Genomic DNA, 10,305 nt, shown 5'->3' with positions numbered 1-10,305 from the left:
AAAATATATGGCTTTATTGCGCATACTGAAATGGCCCGGCTCAAAGATGTACCAAATAGGGCATGGGCAGTGGATCCCCAAATGCCAAAGTTCAACATTGAAAATGCGCATGCCCCAAATGTGGCCCTTTTGCCCCCAAACAGCCAGGCAATATCATTCATGTGGGGTATCACCGCGCTCAGGAGATGTTGCTGAACACATATTGGGGTGTTTTGTGATAGTGACATATACGAGAATGTTTTAATTCATACCTGAAGTAAAATGTGTGTGACAAAACAAATGCAAAAAAATGACTACCACAAAGTTTGACAAAGACTGGTGGTAGATATGGTGCATGGAAAGAGTTAAAATACTAGCATTTGGGGGGCGTGGCTAGCCGCGGACCAAGATGGCTGCTTAGGCTCTTTGCTCCACGGCCTCTCTCCGTGTTTCTGCTTAAATAGCGTGTTTTTCTCCCGCCATGGGCAAGACCAACAGAGCCCCCGGCACCCCGAAACCCTCGGGGCATAAAGAGAAGTCCTCACTTACCTCGGTCCGGTCCTTTTTCTATGGCACCCACGATCATGATTCCGGCGACTCCTTCAACAAAATGGCGCCTTCTCCCGCCGGCTCGTGCAGCGACGGTCCAGAGGACTCTGGCGCTGACTCCAGGGACTACTCCACCCTCCAGGATACTCTCCGGTGTCTCCCTACAAAAGAGGACATGGTACCGCTTATTGAAAAAGCCACTCAAGGCATCCGGGACGCCCTGACTGAGCTAAAGGCGGATGTGCAACAACTTGGCGACCGAGTGGCGACGGTGGAGTCTGACGCAGCACAGATCGCTGATTCCGTGGACACTCTCTCCTCGCAAGTCTCCGAACACTCCCACATGTTGCGAGCGATGGCTTGCAAACTCGAGGACCTCGACAATCGCGGCCGGCGCAACAACTTGCGGGTACGCGGGATCCCGGAGGACATCGCCCACTCTGACCTCGCCTCGACCCTGCAGGCCATCTTTAATGGCGTTCTGCAACGCCCTACGGACACTCCGATTGAGTTCGACCGGGCTCACAGGGCCCTCAAGCCGCGGGGTGATGCTGGTGCCCCTCCCCGAGATGTCGTTTGCCGCTTGCATTACTATTCTATGAAGGAGAACATCCTCCGTGCCTGTCGGGCAGGGGGTGACCCTACGTGGAACGGACATGTCATCTCCGTTTACCCGGATCTCTCCCCCTCCACCCTCCAGACGAGACGCATCCTGAAACCGATTACCACGGCTTTGCGAGCGGCTTCAATCCCCTACCAGTGGGGTTTCCCGTTCGCGCTGATTGCCCGGAAGGACGCCGACACGTTTGTCCTTCGCCAGGCCTCGGATGTCCCGTCCTTTTTGGAGAGCTTGGGGCTGCCTTCTATCCCCGTTCCGGATTGGGAGTCGGCCCTTTCTGCTCCTACACGCCTGCGGAACCCCGCTCAGGACTGGCTTCCCAAGCCTCGTCGGACCAAGCGCCAGAAGCTCCCGACTTCCTGACTTTGCCGCCGCGATGTTGGCCTACGCCGTTGACTGCTACTCACCGTGGGGCTTTGACGCCCTTCCCGACATGCCGTTTCTCTGGATCCTGCACCGTGTTGTTGAGGTGATGTTCTCTCGCTGGCTCCGGTCGGCTCCCCGCGGCCATGGACACTTTTATGGACGCGCTGCTGTGTTGTATGGCCCTGGGCCCATCTACAGACGACTCACGGTGCACGGTTCCTGTTTTGTTTCGGATATGTTTTATTTTCTTTCGGGTTGATTACTTTCTTTTGGCTCTGTGCCCCCCCCCTCCGTCCCTAGGTCCTCGATACACCGGTATCTCCGGCCCTATCTAGTGCATATGGGTGGCCTCGCTGCGCCCCATGCTTCATCACACACGCATAGACATATACGCCTCACGGCTCTGCCCTGTTAGTTTCTCCGTCCGGGGCTGGTCTATCTGGTCTCGGGGGGCGGGCCCGGCTCCTCCAGGTGTACTCACCTGCTGATGCTGTTTTCGGTCCCTTAAGTCCCTGGAGCTGTTGCTTTCTTGCCTCCTCGGTGGCCCTGCCTCGTGGCACCTTGTGCAGGTTCCGTGGCGCGCCTGTGGTCTCTCCTCCCGGGGACGCCACCCGGCCGGGCCTCGTCCTTCCCTGGACTCCCCACTGTCTATCCGGGATATATGGTTCTACGCCCGGGCTGGCCGACCTCCCGCGGTACCATGGGACTGGTCCTCCTTCCCTCTTAGGCTCCTTGCCCCATGGCTGTTCTGTTCTTCCCTTGCACACGCACACACGCTGTTTTCTTTTATTTTATTTACATTGACACGGAGAGGGTGCCTACGCATCCAGCCTCACCGCCGCATATCTCCTACACTACACGATGTCATTTTCTGTTTTGTTTATCTACCGTCCGTTCTGCTATTTCGCTTCCCCCGCCAGAGCCTGCCTACCTTGCCCTTTGGGCTTCGACACTAGGTCATTGACCACTGGTCTGGTCACTCGGCTCGTAATTCGATGTGGTTGCATCGGGCTTATAATTGCCCAGTTCGTTTTTGTTTTTTTGGTTTTATCACACGTGACGTTTTGTGTGTCTCTCGCTATATTGTATCCCAATGGGTGGTGTGGTGCGTCGCTAACTAAGGTTTCTTTTCTCTGTGTCCCTTATGGCGGCCGCTCCCTTTAACTGTACATCCCTGAATGTCAGGGGCCTGAATAAACCCCAGCAACGGTCCAAATTACTTTGCCTCCTCCGCTCTTACAAAACACGTATTGCCTTCCTTCAGGAGACCCACTTTGTGGCCGCGAAGGAGCCCAGGCTCACGTCCAACCACTTCCCCCTAGCCTATTTTTCCAGCTCCCCCTCCACTAAGACCAAGGGGGTGGCTGTTCTCCTGCATAAAAGCCTCCCCTTTCAGCTTCTTGATGTGTGGAGGGACACGGAGGGCAGGGGTTTGATTGTCAAGGGGTTTTTGGGTATGCACAAGATTACGCTTGCCACGGTGTATGCTCCTAACAAGGACCAGATCCCTTTCCTAGTCCGCTTCCTCTCTAAGTTGGCAGATTATCAAGAGGGGGTGACGGTGTTCGGGGGGGACCTCAACATGGTCCTGGACCCCAGACTTGACTGCTCGACGGGTACATACCATCTTCCCTACGCGAATATAAAGAAAGTTAAACGAATGCTCCTCCTCAATCAACTGGTTGATGTTTGGCGGGCCTGCAATCCCGCTACCCGTGACTACACTTTTTACTCCCCCCCCCCCCCACGACCGTTATACCCGTATTGACGCTATATTTTTGTCCCACCATCATTTGTCCTATCTCCATACTGCTTCTATTGGGCCTCAGGTTCTTAGTGATCATGCCCTGGTTCACGTTGCTCTCCGCTTTCCTTTCCATCCTCCCAAGGTGTGGTGCTGGCGCCTTAATGCCAACCTGGTTAATGACCCCACGTTCCTCCCGGAGCTTGAGGAGCACCTCAAGCATTACTTTGATGATAACTCCTCCCGTGGTACCCCGGTCCCGACTGTTTGGGAGGCCCATAAGGCGGTAATGAGAGGCCACCTAATCCAACTGGGGGCCAAGCTTAAGCGTTTGGACCACCTGTCCCTCATCTCCCTGACGCGTCAGATAGCGGAGCTGGAACTTAGGCATAAATTTACTCTGTCCCACGAAATCTTTGAACAGCTCCAAGCCCTTCGTGCCCGTCTTTCTGCCCTCCTAGATTCTAGGGTCAAGCGGAATTTTCTCCTCACCAGGAGGCACTTTTACGAGTTGGGGGACAGGCCTGGGAAGCTCCTTGCTAGGGCCCTCCGGGCTAAGAGGGTAGCCACATTTATCCCCAGGGTCAGGGATGCGTCTGGTACCCTGCAACACCACACGAGGGATATCGCCCGCTGTTTTTCCGCATTCTACTCTAAGCTTTACAGCCTTGATGGGGGTAAAGCCCCTGATGACGCTAAGCTTGCCCGCATGTCGGCCTATTTGGCTTAGACTCTCTGCTGCCGACAGGGCTGGCCTTGACTCACCTATTACCCTGGAGGAGGTTGAGAGGGCGGTTAAGTCCTTGCCGAAGGGCAAGAGTCCGGGCCCGGACGGTTTCACCCCACTCTATTACAGTAAATTTTTACGCCCTCTCGGTCCCCACATGGTGTCCCTATTTAATGCCCTAGCCTCTGGGACTCCCCTTGATCCTCAGACCAATACTGCCCACATCACGGTCATCCCAAAGCCGGGCAAGGACCCTGAGATCTGTAGCAACTACCGCCCAATTTCCCTTATCAATGTGGACCTCAAAATCCTCGCCAAAATTCTCTCCTTTAGGCTCAATCCCCTCCTTCCCCGGCTTATTCATAGCGACCAGGCTGGCTTTGTCCCTGGTCGCGAGCCCAGGGACAACACCTTCAAGGTGCTGAACCTGATGGCGCTGGCCCATTCGCGTAATACTCCATTTCTGTTGGTGTCAATGGACGCTGAGAAGGCCTTCGACAGGGTCTCGTGGGCCTTCTTGTTTCAGGTCCTTGAGAAGCTTGCCATTGGCCCCACGTTCATTCAACTCATTCGGTCCCTGTACTGCTCCCCCTCTGCCTATGTCCGGGTTAATGGTACCCTTTCCGAGAAAATTGTCTTGGCTAATGGCACCAGGCAGGGTTGCCCTCTCTCTCCCCTGCTCTTTCTCCTCTCTTTAGAACCCCTGGCCAATGCCATCCGGGCCAACCCCTCCATTACTGGCTTATCTGTGGAGGGCGTGGATTATAAATTGTCCGTCTACGCCGACGACATGTTATGTTTTGTTACCGATCCTCTTTCCTCTCTCCCGCATCTCACCTCTGAACTACACCAGTTCCATGACCTCTCCCAATACAAAATAAACCTTCAAAAATCGGAAATTCTGGGTGTCCGCGTCGCCCCCTCGGTTAAATCGCAGATTCAGTCTGCCTACCCTTTCCGGTGGACCGATTCGTATCTCACTTACCTGGGGGTTCGTATCCCGGAGGACCTGTCCACGCTGGTGGAGGTGAACTTCACTCCCCTCCTATCCTCAGTCACCAAAGATCTTAAGAAATGGTCCTTTACTCACATCTCCTGGTTCGGGAGGGTAGGAGTCCTTAAGATGAATATCCTCCCACGCCTCCTATATCTCCTTCAGTCTCTTCCGGTTTATCTGACGCAATCGTGCCTTAAGAAATGGACTAGGACCTTTACGGGCTACGTTTGGTCTAATCGCTCCCCTAGGTTGGCCTTCACTTACCTGACTGGTCCTAAGGAACAGGCCGGTCTGGGCCTCCCGGACGTCGAGGGCTATTGGGTTGCTTCCCATCTTAGGAGGGTGGCGGAGTGGACGTCTTGTACCCGCAAACAATGGGTGCACATTGAAAACTCTCTTTTCCCCTTGGAGATAGCTGCTGTCCCATGGCTGCCCCGTCGCCATGGCCGGCCCGCTGTCCCTAATCACCCGACCGTTACCCCGACGCTCCGTGTCCTTTGGAGGGTCCTCGCCAGGTATCCCCTCGCGTCTTGTCCTGGCCCCTTGTCCCCCGTTTCCTCTAATCCTGACTTTCCTCCGGGCCTATGCCAGGCGCATATACGGCTTCTCCTGCCGGCACGGGAGCGGGTACTCCGTGCTTCGCACCTCTTTACCGGGGACTCGGTCCGCCCCATCTCGGACTTTATACCTGACACCCCGGTTCCCTTTAGGGTCACTTTTCTCTACCACCAAATTAGGCACTTTCTGTCCTCCCTGTCCCCTCCCTCCGACTTGACTAGACCGCTGACGCCGTTTGAACTGCTCTGTTCGGACCCCTCTAGGCATTCCCACCTACTCTCTACGCTGTACAAACTCCTACTGACTCACCGTACCCCTAGGAAGCCGTACTTTCTCAGCCTGTGGGAAAGGGATCTGAACCTTTCGTTTGAACCCGTAGACTGGGATAGGATGATATTACTCGCCCTTAGAGGGGTCACTTCTAGTAGGTTGCAAGAGTCGGCATATAAACTCCTCACCAGGTGGTATCGGGTACCTGCTGAGCTCCACCGCTTCCTTCCACAGGTTTCCCCCCTGTGTTGGAGGTGTGGCTCTGCTGAGGGGTCCTACATACACTTGTGGTGGTCTTGCCCCCTGGTGCAACCCCTGTGGGCAGCTGTGGCCGCGGTGATACGGGCTGTTGATGACCCTTCCTACCAGGCCTCCCCGGAGGCAATGCTTTTACATCACGGCTCCTCTAGCCTGGGCTCCTACAAGAGGTCGCTCACGATTCACTTCATTACCGCCGCCAGGGCTACCATCCCCTGTTTTTGGCGTCGGGCTGTGCCCCCGCCTGTCTCGGTGTGGCTGAGGAAGGTCAATTTCATATGCCAGATGGAGGATCTGGTCATGACCTCCAGGGGCTTTGGGTATAGAAATGGTTTGAAGTGGTTGCCGTGGCGGGAGTTCTTGGCCTCTCCCTCCTTTCAGACCGTCCTGGGTAGTTTCGTTGCAGCCCCCCCCTGATCTAGACTGAGCTTGCCTGTGGTCTTGTATCCTTGCGTTTTGCTTTGGCTCCTGACGCTCTGCCCTATTGCGGCGCCATTATCTCTGTATGCTTTTGGAGACGGCACCTCATCCACCCTCCCACCCATTTATTCGCGTGCGGTACTGTTGATCTTATTGTTATTATTTCCTTTTGTTACTTTTTGCCTTTTCGCCTGTTTATTTGACAACTTTCCGCTACGGGATCATCTGCTGTCAAACCCTGTGGCGTTGTACCTCTGATATTATGCACATTGTATCTCTATGCACGGTATTTTGTCCTCTGTCACCTCTGCCGTTTATTTGCCATCTTATGTGCCTCTGGGAACTGGCATTCCCCAGTGTGACGCTCGCCCGTGTGTACGGTTGTGTCTTGCTGCCTGCTGTACTGTGTTCACAGAGATGTCTTGCTGCTGATGTACTATGTTCCTTACTTTATGCACTGTTACCTGTTTTTTCAATAAACGGTGAATTGATAAAAAAAAAAAAAATACTAGCATTTGAAATACCCTGGGGTGTCTAGTTTTCAAAAATATATGGCTTTATTGGGCATACTGAAATGGCCCAGCTCAAAGATGTACCAAATAGGGCATGGGCAGTGGATCCCCAAATGCCAAAGTTCAACATTGAAAATGCGCATGCCCCAAATGTGGCCCTTTTGCCCCCAAACAGCCAGGCAAAATCATTCATGTGAGGTATCGCTGTACTCAGAATATGTTGCTAAACACATATTGGGGTGTTTTATTCATACCTAAAGTAAAATGTGTGTGAAAAAACAAATGCAAAAAAAATGACTAACATAAAGTTTGACAAAGGCTGATGGTAGAATTAGTGCTTGGAAAGGGTTAAAATACTAGCATTTGGAATACCCTGGGCTGTCTAGTTTTCAAAAATATATGACTTGATGGGGTAAATTGCATTGGCCGGCTTCAAAGATACCTGAAATGGCACATGGGGGGAAGAATTACCAGATTTGGAAAAAATGGCTTTGAAATAGCAAAACGCTACCTGTACTTTTTGCCCCATAATGTGTAGAAAAAAGCATAGAAACATTGGGTATTTCTAAACTCAGGACAAATAGTAGAATCTATTTAGCAGGTTTTTTCATTACCTTTTATAGATGAGTAAAAGATTTTTCAACTAAAAGTTAGAAACAGTCATTTTTTTCAAAAATTTTCACCATATTTTATACTTTTTTTAATAGTAAATAATATGATACAATCAAAACAATGTCATCTAAAGAAAGCCCTTCTTGTCCTGAAAAAAACAATATCTAATGTGTGTGGGTTCAGTAAACGGGAAAGAAGAAAATTACAACTAAACACGAGCAGCGCAGAAATGTTAAAACGGCCATTGTCACGAAGGGTACAAAAAGTAAAATCAGCCTTTGTCACGAAGGGGTTAAATATAACTAATAGGCAACAAGAATTTGTCAGAATTTGGCTTAACAAAAAAACAAAAAAAAAATAGCCTGCTCAGTCTTAAATGCCTGGGCCTATTTTTTGTCTCAGTCCGGGCCTGCTTAGTATTGATGAGGTGCAGTACATATACAAAGCCAAACCATCCGTACTGTTATTTCATTTTTTGCCTAAGGTCCACAAGGCTGTGGACACCAACCACATTCTTCAAGAAATTATAGTACAGTGCTGGGTACAGATGTCTAGATTTGACTTCATTCTACCATACCCCATAAGGAAGGTTTATTATGCAAAGGGTACAGTGGATTATTTGCTACAGTCTATTGAAGTCTTACTCATTGTTTAATTTTTGACAATATTTATCTTCAATTCCAGGGGACGGCTTTGCGCCCTCATATGCCAACCTTTATATGACCTTTTGGGAGGAGCATTTTTTTTTAAAAAAATTTCTGAGAATCCATTTTCTAAATGTATTGCATATTTTGTAAGATATACCGTATTTGCTCGAATATAAGACGATGCTCTGAAAAATACCCCTTGTCTTATATTCAAGGTTGTCTTATAATCGGACCTCAAATAGAGTTATGAATATAAGACTAAGATCCAACTTCCCCGCAGTGCTGCAGGTGATCTGGATCTTCCTCTCTAGCAGCCAGTGCACTGCACAGCACTTCAGTCAGGGCTTCCAGTGCTCCACCATAGAAGCCCCAGTGGACGTGCTGGCCAGCAGCGGAGGTTGTGCACATCACGCAGACGTTCACAGGCTACCAGAGAGCAGGATCCGCCACAGCGCTGCAGTGGACCTGGATCCTCCTCTCTGACAGCCTATTTTTCTTATAAGGTAGTCTTATGTTCAGGCTTAAATATTCAAATTTTGGGGGGTTGCCTTATAATCGAGCAAATATGGTATGAACGATTTGTTTTTTTGTTTGGGTGAGGTCACATATATCCCTAAGCTCTATTATGATCTGGCCAATCCAAGTGCGGTTCTGTAAGTAAACAACATTTCTTTTATTTCTTTTAGAGGAACTGTTTGTGGCAACCCATGCACATAATCATTTTAGACCACTTATGATGAACTACACTCTTCATGTTGCATAGTGCACATGTTAGCTGGAAAAATTAAGCTGTGAATGTTAAGACATAAATAGTTTTTGACTTTTACTGGTTTGGGACACATCAATTTAAGGGATAATTTTTTGTTATGGAAAACAATTTCCCATAAACCTGTATTACACCCGGTCATTCTATGAATTATTAATAAAAAAAACCCAAAAAACAGTACATTTCATGGCAGGTCTGCTGATATGCCTTTTTTTATATTTTAGCTGCTGAAACATTAAATATATAATATTTTAAGCAGTAATGGCAGCTGGAGCAGTCCACAATATTTGTAACATCCAGCCCAACGTTTGGTGTGCAGCATCTTATTTTGTATTCCTTACCTTTTTGAATGTTTTTCATATGCAAAATTTATTTTGAACCGTTTACTCATTCATTTTTATAAGCTAAGCAATGTTTTAAGAAAGCAGATCATATAATATTGACAGTGTTTTATTGTATAGAGGTGATAAGAAAAATCTTTCTTGCTGTCCTGTTCTTGCTGTGACGCTGAATGTCATGTCTGCAGGCTGATGTACACCGATCAGCCATATCATTTCCTCCTTCAAACACTTCAACTTTGAGGACAAAATGTTTACTTGTTGCCTAATATATCCCACCCGCTGACATGTGCCATGATAAAAAGATTGTCAATGTTATTCACTTCACCTGTCAGTGGCCATAATGTTATGGCTGATCGGTGTATGTTGCTTCCCTGGTAATGAGCTTGATGTTGCTTATTATTGTGTTTTTGTTGCCCACAAAATATCTTTTTTTAAACCCTGGTCATTCATACCTGGGGACTTTAGTGCTGGAGTACCTGGAGCATTCCCTCTTCCGAAAAAGTGACTTTGTGGGGGCTGGGGTCAGACTGCCTTTAGTAAGCGGGGAATGGGAGGGAAGTGAGCAAGGAATGGGACAAACACCACTTTCCTGTTCACTGAAAGAATAGACAAAGGTTTTTACCAGAAGACTCTGAAGTCCAGGGTTTTTACTGCCCTGGAAACCAGAGCTTTTTTACCATTTCTAATATATCTTTGTTCAACCATGATTCCCCTTTAGCAATTTTAGGTGCCACAAAAAAAACCCCTGATTTATGTTCAGCAATATCCCCCTAGATAGAATAATACACATGCATGGGTTTTTTAAAACTTTAAAATGGAGCAGAATACTCCGTTGTAGACCTTATGGATCGCTCTTGGTATTACTAGAGTCTGTTTTAATATTTTTCTTAATTGTATTTAAATTTTTAAATATTTTTAGGAGAGGAAGAAACTCTGTGTC

This window comes from Sceloporus occidentalis, unplaced genomic scaffold (assembly GCF_023333645.1).
Source record: "Sceloporus occidentalis isolate IW3139 unplaced genomic scaffold, rSceOcc1.0.p SCAF_169, whole genome shotgun sequence".
NCBI lineage: Eukaryota > Metazoa > Chordata > Lepidosauria > Squamata > Phrynosomatidae > Sceloporus > Sceloporus occidentalis.
This window is presented reverse-complemented; position numbering follows the sequence as displayed.